This window comes from Taudactylus pleione, unplaced genomic scaffold (assembly GCF_031769625.1).
Source record: "Taudactylus pleione unplaced genomic scaffold, aTauple2 ptg000041l, whole genome shotgun sequence".
Lineage (NCBI taxonomy): Eukaryota > Metazoa > Chordata > Amphibia > Anura > Myobatrachidae > Taudactylus > Taudactylus pleione.
The window spans coordinates 55,127,801-55,137,900 of record NW_028284443.1 but is presented as its reverse complement, the minus strand read 5'-3'; the positions used below and the strand labels follow the sequence as shown (position 1 = coordinate 55,137,900).

Sequence of the window (10,100 nt, the reverse complement as noted above, 5' to 3'; positions counted from 1 at the left end):
GGGGTATTTATTTTAGGTAATAACCAATAAAAGTTATATTTTATTTTATTATATACCTTTTCTGTGTGCCCATTGCCAACAACTCCTTTTCTTCTTTCCAACTATATATGACCAGCATGTTGGAAAGATGATAGATGTCTAAACGACCAGCGGGCACGCGCATTGCTGGTCATTTTAGACACTTTTGCAAACGATTTGCAAACGATGGAACGATCAAACGATCGTTATCGTTCAATCATTCAACTAAATCGTCTAGGGGATACCCCCCTTTAGTTACTTCCCAAATCATATAAAAAAGTCATATTTCTTTACAATCCTGTATTTCCCAAAACCTTATTATAAACTAATTAACATTTATGTTTCAAATATCATGTTGAGAGGTGCAAACATTTGGTTTCACATTAGAATTTCACTAAAGAACTTTCATTTAATTAAAACATAGGTCAGTGGTTCCCAAACTGTGCGCCGTGGCTCCCTGGGGTGCCTTGGGACACTGACAGGGGTGCCTCATGTTGTTGATCAAATTATTTATGGTCAATGTAATGTTAATATGTAGATAAACAGAAGCTCAAACCTGTCCACCATCACATAACTGAACCTAAGGATGACAGGTAAGCACAATTTACTTCACTTTACTACATATTTTCAGAATTTCTCAATAACAAACTTTTGGCTTAAGGGTGCCGTGAAAATAATGCTGATACTCTAGGGCGCCGTGATTCAAAAATGTTTGGGAACCACTGACCTAGGTTATCAGGAATATATTTTCCTGTACTATCAAAATGAATAACTTGCCTAAGACAGAAAAAGTCTGAGCTGCATTACGGTGCCACCTTCTGGACATTTTATAAAATTGCAGCTAATAAATCTAGAAATTTGGCAAAGCATAGCTTCATGAAACAGTGAGTAGCGTTAGGGAGATCTTTAAGGTACATTCCATAGAGAAAATGCACAAATAAACCTCTCCTACTGAGTAACTGCTGAGTGATGCCATTTACAGTATATAATAGATCTTTCAGTTAAAGCATGAAGCAAGAACACGTTATATCAACACACTGGCTGATATTTCTTGTTACAGCTGGATTTCTCTGGTCAGCATGTAATGTATTGTAGTGTCAGCCTCTTACCAAGTTTTGAAACACTATCTAACTTACCTGACCCAGTGTACCAGAGCAAGGCCTTTGCAGTATTGTTACAACCCTGACACTGCAGAGTGGGGCTCGTCCTCCACATATACATTAATACTGCAGAGGATGAGTCTGACTCATCCCCCACAGCGATAGGGGGAAAGCAAAAGATAAAATTAAATGACATTGCCACCTCCATCCCAGGCAACCGGTGGTGACTGCTAGGCAGCATTACAAGTGTAACTTCATTAATGGGATGTCTTACAGGATAAGCAATGAACAAATCGAATACAGATGTCAAATGAAACTAAAAATATCACAGATGTGATGCCTTTAATTCTAAATAAAAAGGATAAATTATGTACATTTTTAGTAGTATTTCTTAACTTTGACAGGCAAAATGATGCTTTAATTCCGTGACATTTACAGCATACCCTACACCTAGAAAGGGCAGTGTGTATGTCATGTGCTATAAATCCAGTGTGACATTGATAAAACCGGTTTTGCTCAGCTAGCATTCTCAGGTAACTCTGTGAATAGAGGAGATCTCTAAAGTACAGTATAGCACAGAAATTAAACTCAGGTTAGAAGTTTGAGCCCCTGTATAACCTATTGATGATCATGTGTTGATGGTTATAGTATTTTGTGAGTTGTTTTTCAGTTAACTTTGTGTTTTATAGTGTATCTATTCAGATCATTAAGCTCCCTTGAGTTTATTCATTTTTTAATGTGTTTTAAGTATGCATTTTATTCAGACATACATGATAGATTTTCTAATGTACTGTATTTTGATGTTATAATAAAACTTTTCTGTTTCCATCAGCTAAAATAATGAACTTCTAATACAAATGTAGTTTTATACAAATATAAATTGTCACAGTTTAGGAGTTCCATTGAGAATAAAGAAGAACATACTGTATAAATAAATGTATGGGTTCAGTCATGTCATGCAAATATTAAAAATAATAGAATAACACTAAATATTATTGGACTTGACGTGTGAAATAATTTATAAAAGCATTAAGATTTCTATTATTTGACTTTATTTCTACAATATCATAATACAATATAAATTACATTTCTAAAGATGTTATTTAGTTTGGAAATGCCTGGGGTACAGCTTTTCATGTTTCAGGCTCATTTCCAATCAATAATGAAATATGAGCCATACTGCACATGTGGAGAAAGAAAATTGGATGAGCACAGATTATGGAAATTAAAAATAAAATAATGACCCCAAATACTAGAGTGTTATAAACATACACCTAATGCTAGTTACACATGTAACATTTTTGCTTAATTGACTTTTAATTAAGTAATTCATGAAAACACAACCTCACACAGTCTGACAGATGCTTGCAATGCCTGCTGCAATGATGGAACTTTGGTTGATATGATGTATTCATGTACTATATGTGATAATATATGATATGATTATAATATACACAGGCACAGCCTTGGAGGTGGGGATGAGGTTACTGTTTCCCAGAAGCTTCTCATTAACACGTGAATCATGTGACCCACTGGTACAACATTCAGTCAATTAGAATGATGCACTGACAGACTTAAGCTGGCAATTCCAGTCTATATAGATAACAGTGATAAATGTAAAATAATAAGCTATTTATTACCCTATCACTCACAATTATACTAGATTTCAAAAAGCTAATTACATTTCAGTAAGTACCTGGCCTGTTTGATTTGTTCTGAAACCAAGAATTGGAATACCATATATAAAACCTATGTTTGCAGCTGACACTCACTACTCTGCTTCAATCTCAACATTCTTAAATAAGAGAACCTACCTTCCCACAGATTAGACTCCCTGCACTTACACCCCAGTCACAGTCTGTACCAGGGATGTAGTAGGATTACAGATGTGCAGGAGTCCAGCCTTCTGTAGCCTTACAGCTGCACCCTGCCTTCAGGAGGGAGAGAATGCAGGCATTAAGAGCAAAATATGGCAGGCATGCTGTTTGTAATAGCTCTGTGCCTGAGCTTTCCGCACTGTGTAGGCTCCGCCCCGTCCTTATCAATTATCCAAAATGGCTGCCCCCGTCTAACGGAGGAGCTCCTTCACTGTCAGTCCCGCTATGCACCCCCGCCGTCCCTCTGCAGCTCTTAGCGGCGAGCAGGGACTGAGGACAGCTTCTCCAGCTGTTTCCCTTTTGTCTGCCCCTGCCTGAAGCAGCGCAGCAGCGCTATGTCACTGGGCAGCGGGCGGGCGGTCAGGCGGCGGGCGGGAGGGGGGAGTCGTAGCGGGGAATGCGCAGCCATACTCACTGCGTTCCCCGGAGGTAGGATCATCAGCGCAGTAGTCGGGTTGACACACACCCTGGTTGTTGGTCAGAGCGGTGCTGGGGATCAGGGTACTCATATACTCAGATCCATTCATCATGTCTGTTTCTCCATAAGGAGGGCAGGTAAGGAACACCCTCACTGATGATCTCTCACAGCTGCAGTACACTCTTCTTCCTATTAGAGCTGCCAGTGCTTTTGTAATAAGCGCTGCGCACTCCTTCCTGTTCTACTAAGAACAGGGCGCCAGGTACCCGGACCCCACCTTTAGAGAGATGGCGAAGGGTACCTAATATAGTGTAAAAATATGCTTTAAAAAACAAATTAAAACCTGAAAGTAAAATAAAAATCATGTATTGCTGGAGCACAGCATAATGTGACCAGCTCCTAGTAGGCACATTTTCTAAACTGAGGGCTGATGGGGCATAGAGGGGGAGGAGCTTCACACTTCTGAATTATTTAAAATGCCGGCTCCAGTTATCCACGTCTCTATACCCAGCGTAAGCACCTCCAGTGTCCCCTAGTGGATGAAAGAGAAAAGAGAACCTTCTCCAACTTGACTGCTTTACTCCTGGCTCCCTGGCTGGACTTGATATGTCACCTGACAGGTGACACATTACAAGTCACTCTATCCACCTGCAGTACCTGTTCATCCAGAAGGGGAAGGGTCACCAGCATTGACATTTAGTGGAAGATGCTCATAGGCTTTTTATTGTGTAGTATGCAGTTAACTTGTGCATACACAATGCATCTTTATGGAGGTAATGGATATTTTCTGAGTATTCTCTGAAAGCACAATAGTGTCTTTTCAAAGTTCAAACCAGCACTGTACATTTTAAAACCCATTATGTTGGCGGGGGCTTTAGTTTAATATAAGGTTTATTTTTGTTAAATGTGGGCTATTGATGTAGTTTGGAGTTGATGACAGTTATTAAATGATGTAATGTTGTGTCTATGTTTTATATGCAAGGGCTAATCACTAAATGGTTAGGTAGGAGGGTAAACAATCGGGAAGCCGGCTGCCTTAATACCGGCAGCCGGCTTCCCGACTGTCATATCCCGGCGAGGGTGAAATGCCGGGCGTCTAGGTATAGACGCCTGACATTTCCCCGACGCCGGGAGACAGGCGCCCGGCATCCCAATCGAAGGGATGCTGGGAGCCACGAGTGGACAGCTGCGGAGGGGAGGGTTAGATTTAGGGCACCCGGGGGGGACTTAGGGTTAGGCACCTCCCCGGGAGGGTTAGGGTTAGGCTAGGGGGAGGGAGGGTTAGGGTTAGGCACCCCTGGGAGGGACTTAGGGTTAGGCACCCCCCGGGGGACTTAGGTTTAGGCAGCGGGGAAGGGGGGGTTAGGGTTAGGCACTTAGAGGGGGGATTAGGGTTAGGCACTTTGGGGGGAGGTTAGGGTTAGGCACCCCTAGGGAGGGTTAGGGTTAGGGGGTTAGGTTAGTATATACTTACCTTAGGAACGATCAGGATTTCCAGCTCTGTCGGGCTTCCGCTGCCGGGAACTCTGCTGTGGTCGGCCAGGCGCTGCCGGGAATCGAACCCCCGGCCACGTGGCCAGCGGTATTTCATGCCAATTCCAGTAGGTGGGATATTTATTAAATATGGGAGATATATTACGTCGATGTTGGGTTGGTTTGGAGAGTGGATGTTGGTCATTATTCTGCCTTCCAGGAGGTTGATGAAAACAATACATTACCAAACAGAATCACAGCATGCCAGGAACCAGGAAAGCAGCAACAGAGGACGGTGTGCTTGGAGCAAATGTCCACAGTACATACACCTATACAGAGGTGATAAAGGCCTAAGAGGATGAAACACATTGAGGCAAGTTACTAAACACCTTGTACACAGTATATGGATCTACACTGCTGCTCCCCACATTTCATCTGAGATTGAGGATCCCAGAGTTTCCTATACTTGTCTTTCCTAGTGCAGGCTTCATTTATGTATCCTTTATTAGAATCTACAATGCCATGATATGTGTCTTTTATTACATACAGTGTATACCGTTTTTAGTAATATGTGTATATATATATATATATATATATATATACCCGCAAATATTATACATTTGAAAGTTTATTTAAGAGCCTGACAGTACACAGATTGTACTGTCAGGTACATCCTATGTAAGTGTCTGATAATACAGAAAAATCCGTAGACTTGTTTGGGGATTGAATACTTTTGCAAGTCACTAAACATATAAGGACTGATTCTGAGGTGTGTGCAATGCTGATGTTCACTTAGTTGAGCATATTTTTTTGCTAATGCGTATGTGCGATAATCCCAAAAACTCATACAGCGCATGCGTTACACAGAGCGTTACATGATGCTGTTTGCGACCGAGACAGGTGGTATCAGAATTGTCTTGGAGAAGTGCAGGGTGATCCTGGGAGGTGGCTAAACAGATGCACAGAGATGGTGCGTCTTATGGGCGTGTCGTGGGCGTGACGCTGAAATGTTTGCCTACAGAGATGACCAATCGAGCACTGTGAAGGCCATACTCAGATGGAAAATCTGGACCTGGTTAGTTCAAGTTAGTGTGGGACCAATGGTGGCATCTAAAGTCGCAGCATACAGTATTACAGCATGGAATACAGACAAGTGATTCCTTTGTGGGGGCACTCTTATGATAAATCACATAGTAGTTAAAACTTAACTCTTAATAGTTTTTTTAATAGATTTAATTGCAGCATTAATCCTATTTTCCAAGTGTTATAATTCATTCATTTATCGTTTATCCAAGGTTTCTATGAGCCTGTTATTGAAACTGGTTTGTGTAATTAAACCAGGTTGATGTTCCTAGTTCGTATCATCATACTAGGAAATAATCACATATCATGTGATAATTAAACACTAAATGGTGTATCAAAAAATTGTAGGGGTGAAGGTAATAATTCACTCAATAACTATTTGAGGCACAACAAAATTAAATTACACCAGTTAAAGGTATGTAGCTGAATTCTGGAGACTGAATATATAAATATACAGAAAAAAAAGCTTATACAGCACTAAGGAATAAGTAAATAAAAAATCAATGAAATATGATCCTGTAGAGATAGAGATCCAGTCCATCATTCTAATCATATATAGTCTCAATTTCTCCAGATCATATTCTGTGACAGGCATAATAAGGTGGGATGCAGTCAGGAAGCTGACGGTCGAAATGCCAACCGCCGGCTTCCCAACTATCATTATCCCTATACCGGGAGCCCGGCGCCCGGCATACCAAATGAAGGTAAGCCGGGCGGCGGGCGCAGACAGGAGCAGGGTAGGAGGGTTAGGTTAGGGGCTCCTGGGGGGGACTTAGGGTTAAGGACTCCCCCGGGAGGGTTAGGGTTAGGCTAGGGGAAGGGGGGGTTAGGTTAGGCACCCCCCGGGGGAGGTTAGGGTTAGACACCCCCCCGGGAGACTTAGGTTTAGTCTGCGGGGACGGGGGGTTTAGGTATAGGCACTTAGGGGGGGTAGGGTTAGGCACTAGGGGAGGAGGTTAGGGTGATTTCCCCAAAAATCAGCAAAGTTTTTGCTGATTTCACTTTCGCCGGGTGCCGTTTTCGACGATTTCATATTGAATACTGCTATAATCGGGGGCGCGCACAATACTTTTCGACAACAAAAGCTCCGATGTGCGGTGAAAACTTCGACACGCATAGACGGCGAAGTTTACGTTTCATATTGAATACCCCTGTAAATGTGAGTGTCTCAGCCCTTGCACATTCATATGCACAGCCACAAGGGTAGGGCTTTGTAGTGGCATTTGCAGAAAGTCGCAGACAAGTCAACATCAAAAGATCTACTTCTGAATCAGGCCCATTGTGTAACATGCTGAGAAGAGTAAGGGCTTCATCCAACATATAAAGGTTGAGATAAAGACACAGAAAATTATTATTATTATTATTATTATTATAATTTATTTATATGGCGCCATAAGTGTTCCGCAGCGCCTTACACAGTACATAAACAAATAGGTGACCAGTGACACAGTACAATACAATACATTACAGGACGTGGATAATATACATTGCTATATTTAGCAACCATAACACCCAGATAAGCAACAGAGCAAAGTAACCAAGTGTTAGGTGCCCTAGTGGGGAGTAAGAAGTAGATGAAAGTAGAGTAAGGAGAAGCACAAGGGGGTAGACGGCCCTGCTTGTAAGAGTTTACATTGTAAAGGAAAAAGACAATTGTTACTATTATTACTATTATTATTATTATGTACAAATACCTATTTGGTACAAGTTATTTTTGTATTTAAATTGCTTACATTTACAGCGTAACATCTGTGTTCACTTAGAAGGAATCACAGTATATACTTACAGTATATATAAGCACGTGCACACACATATACACCAGCTCTGTATATAAATGACATATTTTGCCTATTGTCATGTTTCATGTTCTGCCAGAGCCTCAATGTTGCTCTGTGATACTGCTTTTACACCTAAATCCTGGGTCTGACCTGAGATTTGGGACACAGTACCAAAATGGGTCAGACCCAGGACAGACCTTTTCTACTGCAGCGCCAATCTGGATTATTCCCGGATCAGCGCCATTCACACTTCTCCCGGTGTTTGGAGATGACATCATCTCCAAGTACCGAGAAACCTGGAAGTCCCCATGCTGTAAACGGGACCCGGGGTACCCGTTTACACTGCAGGGTTTCATGGGTTGTTCCCGTGTAAAACCCTGCAAGTTACCTGGGTTGGATTGCCGGGTCACTCAACCCGGGAATCCAACCCTGGCCCCTTTTACACCTAGGAGCAACCCGGGTTAACCCTGCAATAACCCGGGTTTAGGCCCTGGTGTAAAAGGGGTATTATTAAGCTTCCTATCAACTTCTTATATTGCAACTCTGATACACACTGATATATTTGCAGAGTTACAAATTATATAACAGATCATCATTGGTCCATGTTGAAATGATGTGTACTTTACATATCTTCCTATATCAATATTGACACTAGCTAGTGTTTATTACCTAAATCCTGCTGCAGTCATTAATATAACAACAAAGCTTTATATTCAGGCAATACTGTAACATTACTGAACCATGTCTTGCATAATAGAACCATAACAAGTTATAACCAAACTTTAATTAGTTATGGTGCTGAAATCGTTTTTAAATAAATTTGTAATCTTTATATATAAACAATTAAAAGTTTTAATCAACTTGGCTCTAAAACTTAACTGTCTACTTAATATATATCACATCATAAGCTTCAAGGCTTATAAACCATGTAATTGATTACAATTTACATATTCTAAATTACACAAAAAGAATTACCATCAGGGATTTTATGTTACTAATTAGGAATGAGCAGCGTAAAAATAGCTTTAAGACTATCTAACTGTAGTGCAACTTGACAGTCTGAAAGGAGCTTACACCATGGTCTTTACCTTGAAACATATAATTCTCATTTCACCTCCTTACCCAGTAAGCTGCTGATCACATGTCTCTAAATCCCAGATCACTTAACAGTGTATCCAGTAATACTGCCTTTGATTTAAACTCAGAGACACAGACTTCTTTTATTTATTCTGCAATCTTTAATAATTTGAGAAATGTAAAAAAAATATCACCACATTGAATATGTATAGCTTTATTTTCTAGACCTCCACCAAAATCTCTGAATCAATCTTCCCACCAATTGGCACATATTAACCACTTAACTGATGTGGTCGAAATCCGTTCTACACATGTGCAGAATGGCTCTCCCCAGACTCTCCTGCGGACCCGGCAATTTCTGACCGGTTTTGCTGGAAAAAATCATCAGTTAAGTGGTTAAACAAGCCTTGAAGGTCACATACAAAGCTCAGTAAGAGTGTCCAAATGCCACATCATTAGAATATTACAACATATAAATATGGACAAGGCTACTATGACCTAGTGGTTGATGACTTGGTCTCCAAGAGCTCATACCCCTAAGGGGGGAGGATAGCAAGTCTATAACATCCACCCGCATAAGGCCACATGTGCTTTTTATAAGGTTGATTTATGGATTTTATTGACATTTTAAAATATTAAAATGTTTAAAGGAATTTTTATAGTGATTGTGTAATTGGGTGAACTCTGAAAGAAAGGTCTCTGTGTAAAATCAAGAAGACTTAGGGGTCTATTTACTAAGCAGTGTTAGGAGACAGAGTGAAAAGTAAGAAGGTTCCAGCCAATCAGCTTCCAACTGTCATTATTCAAACAGCCTGTGAGATGGCAGTTAGGAGCTGATTGGCTGGTACCTTATCACTTTTCACTCTGTCTCCTAACAATTGTTAGTAATTAGACCCCTTAATCACAATTCTTCTCCAATGGGTATATTACAAAAATGAATATTAAGAATGAGGTATTATTGAAGTCACTAGACATATATAAAATAGTATCTGGCGCACCCAAGAACCCTCTAGTATTTATTGTGTATTGGTCCATAGCTGGCAAAGGACCATCTTTGGAGACGCAGCCAGTTGGAAAGAGTATTATTTGTATTATATATGATTTAGCACTAAATTAGTATAGAAGTATTTTAGTGCGTTGTGAGCAAAACAAAGAGGGCGCTTAGATTATTGAAATCAAGATATGACGTAATACTATACTGCATACAATATGCAAAATGATGTGCTTACCTAAAATGTAAAACACAATATTTAAAATGTGAGGAAGCTGCTGCACG

At 40.5% G+C, this 10,100-nt stretch overlaps 1 non-coding gene across 1 annotated transcript; it reads right to left on the bottom strand.

The window, feature by feature from the left end:
* Positions 1-3,444: 3,444 nt before the first annotated feature.
* Positions 3,445-3,573, bottom strand: LOC148538191 (U8 small nucleolar RNA). Its single transcript, XR_015872973.1, has one exon. It is a non-coding gene; the product is annotated as a U8 small nucleolar RNA (small nucleolar RNA).
* Positions 3,574-10,100: the final 6,527 nt, after the last annotated feature.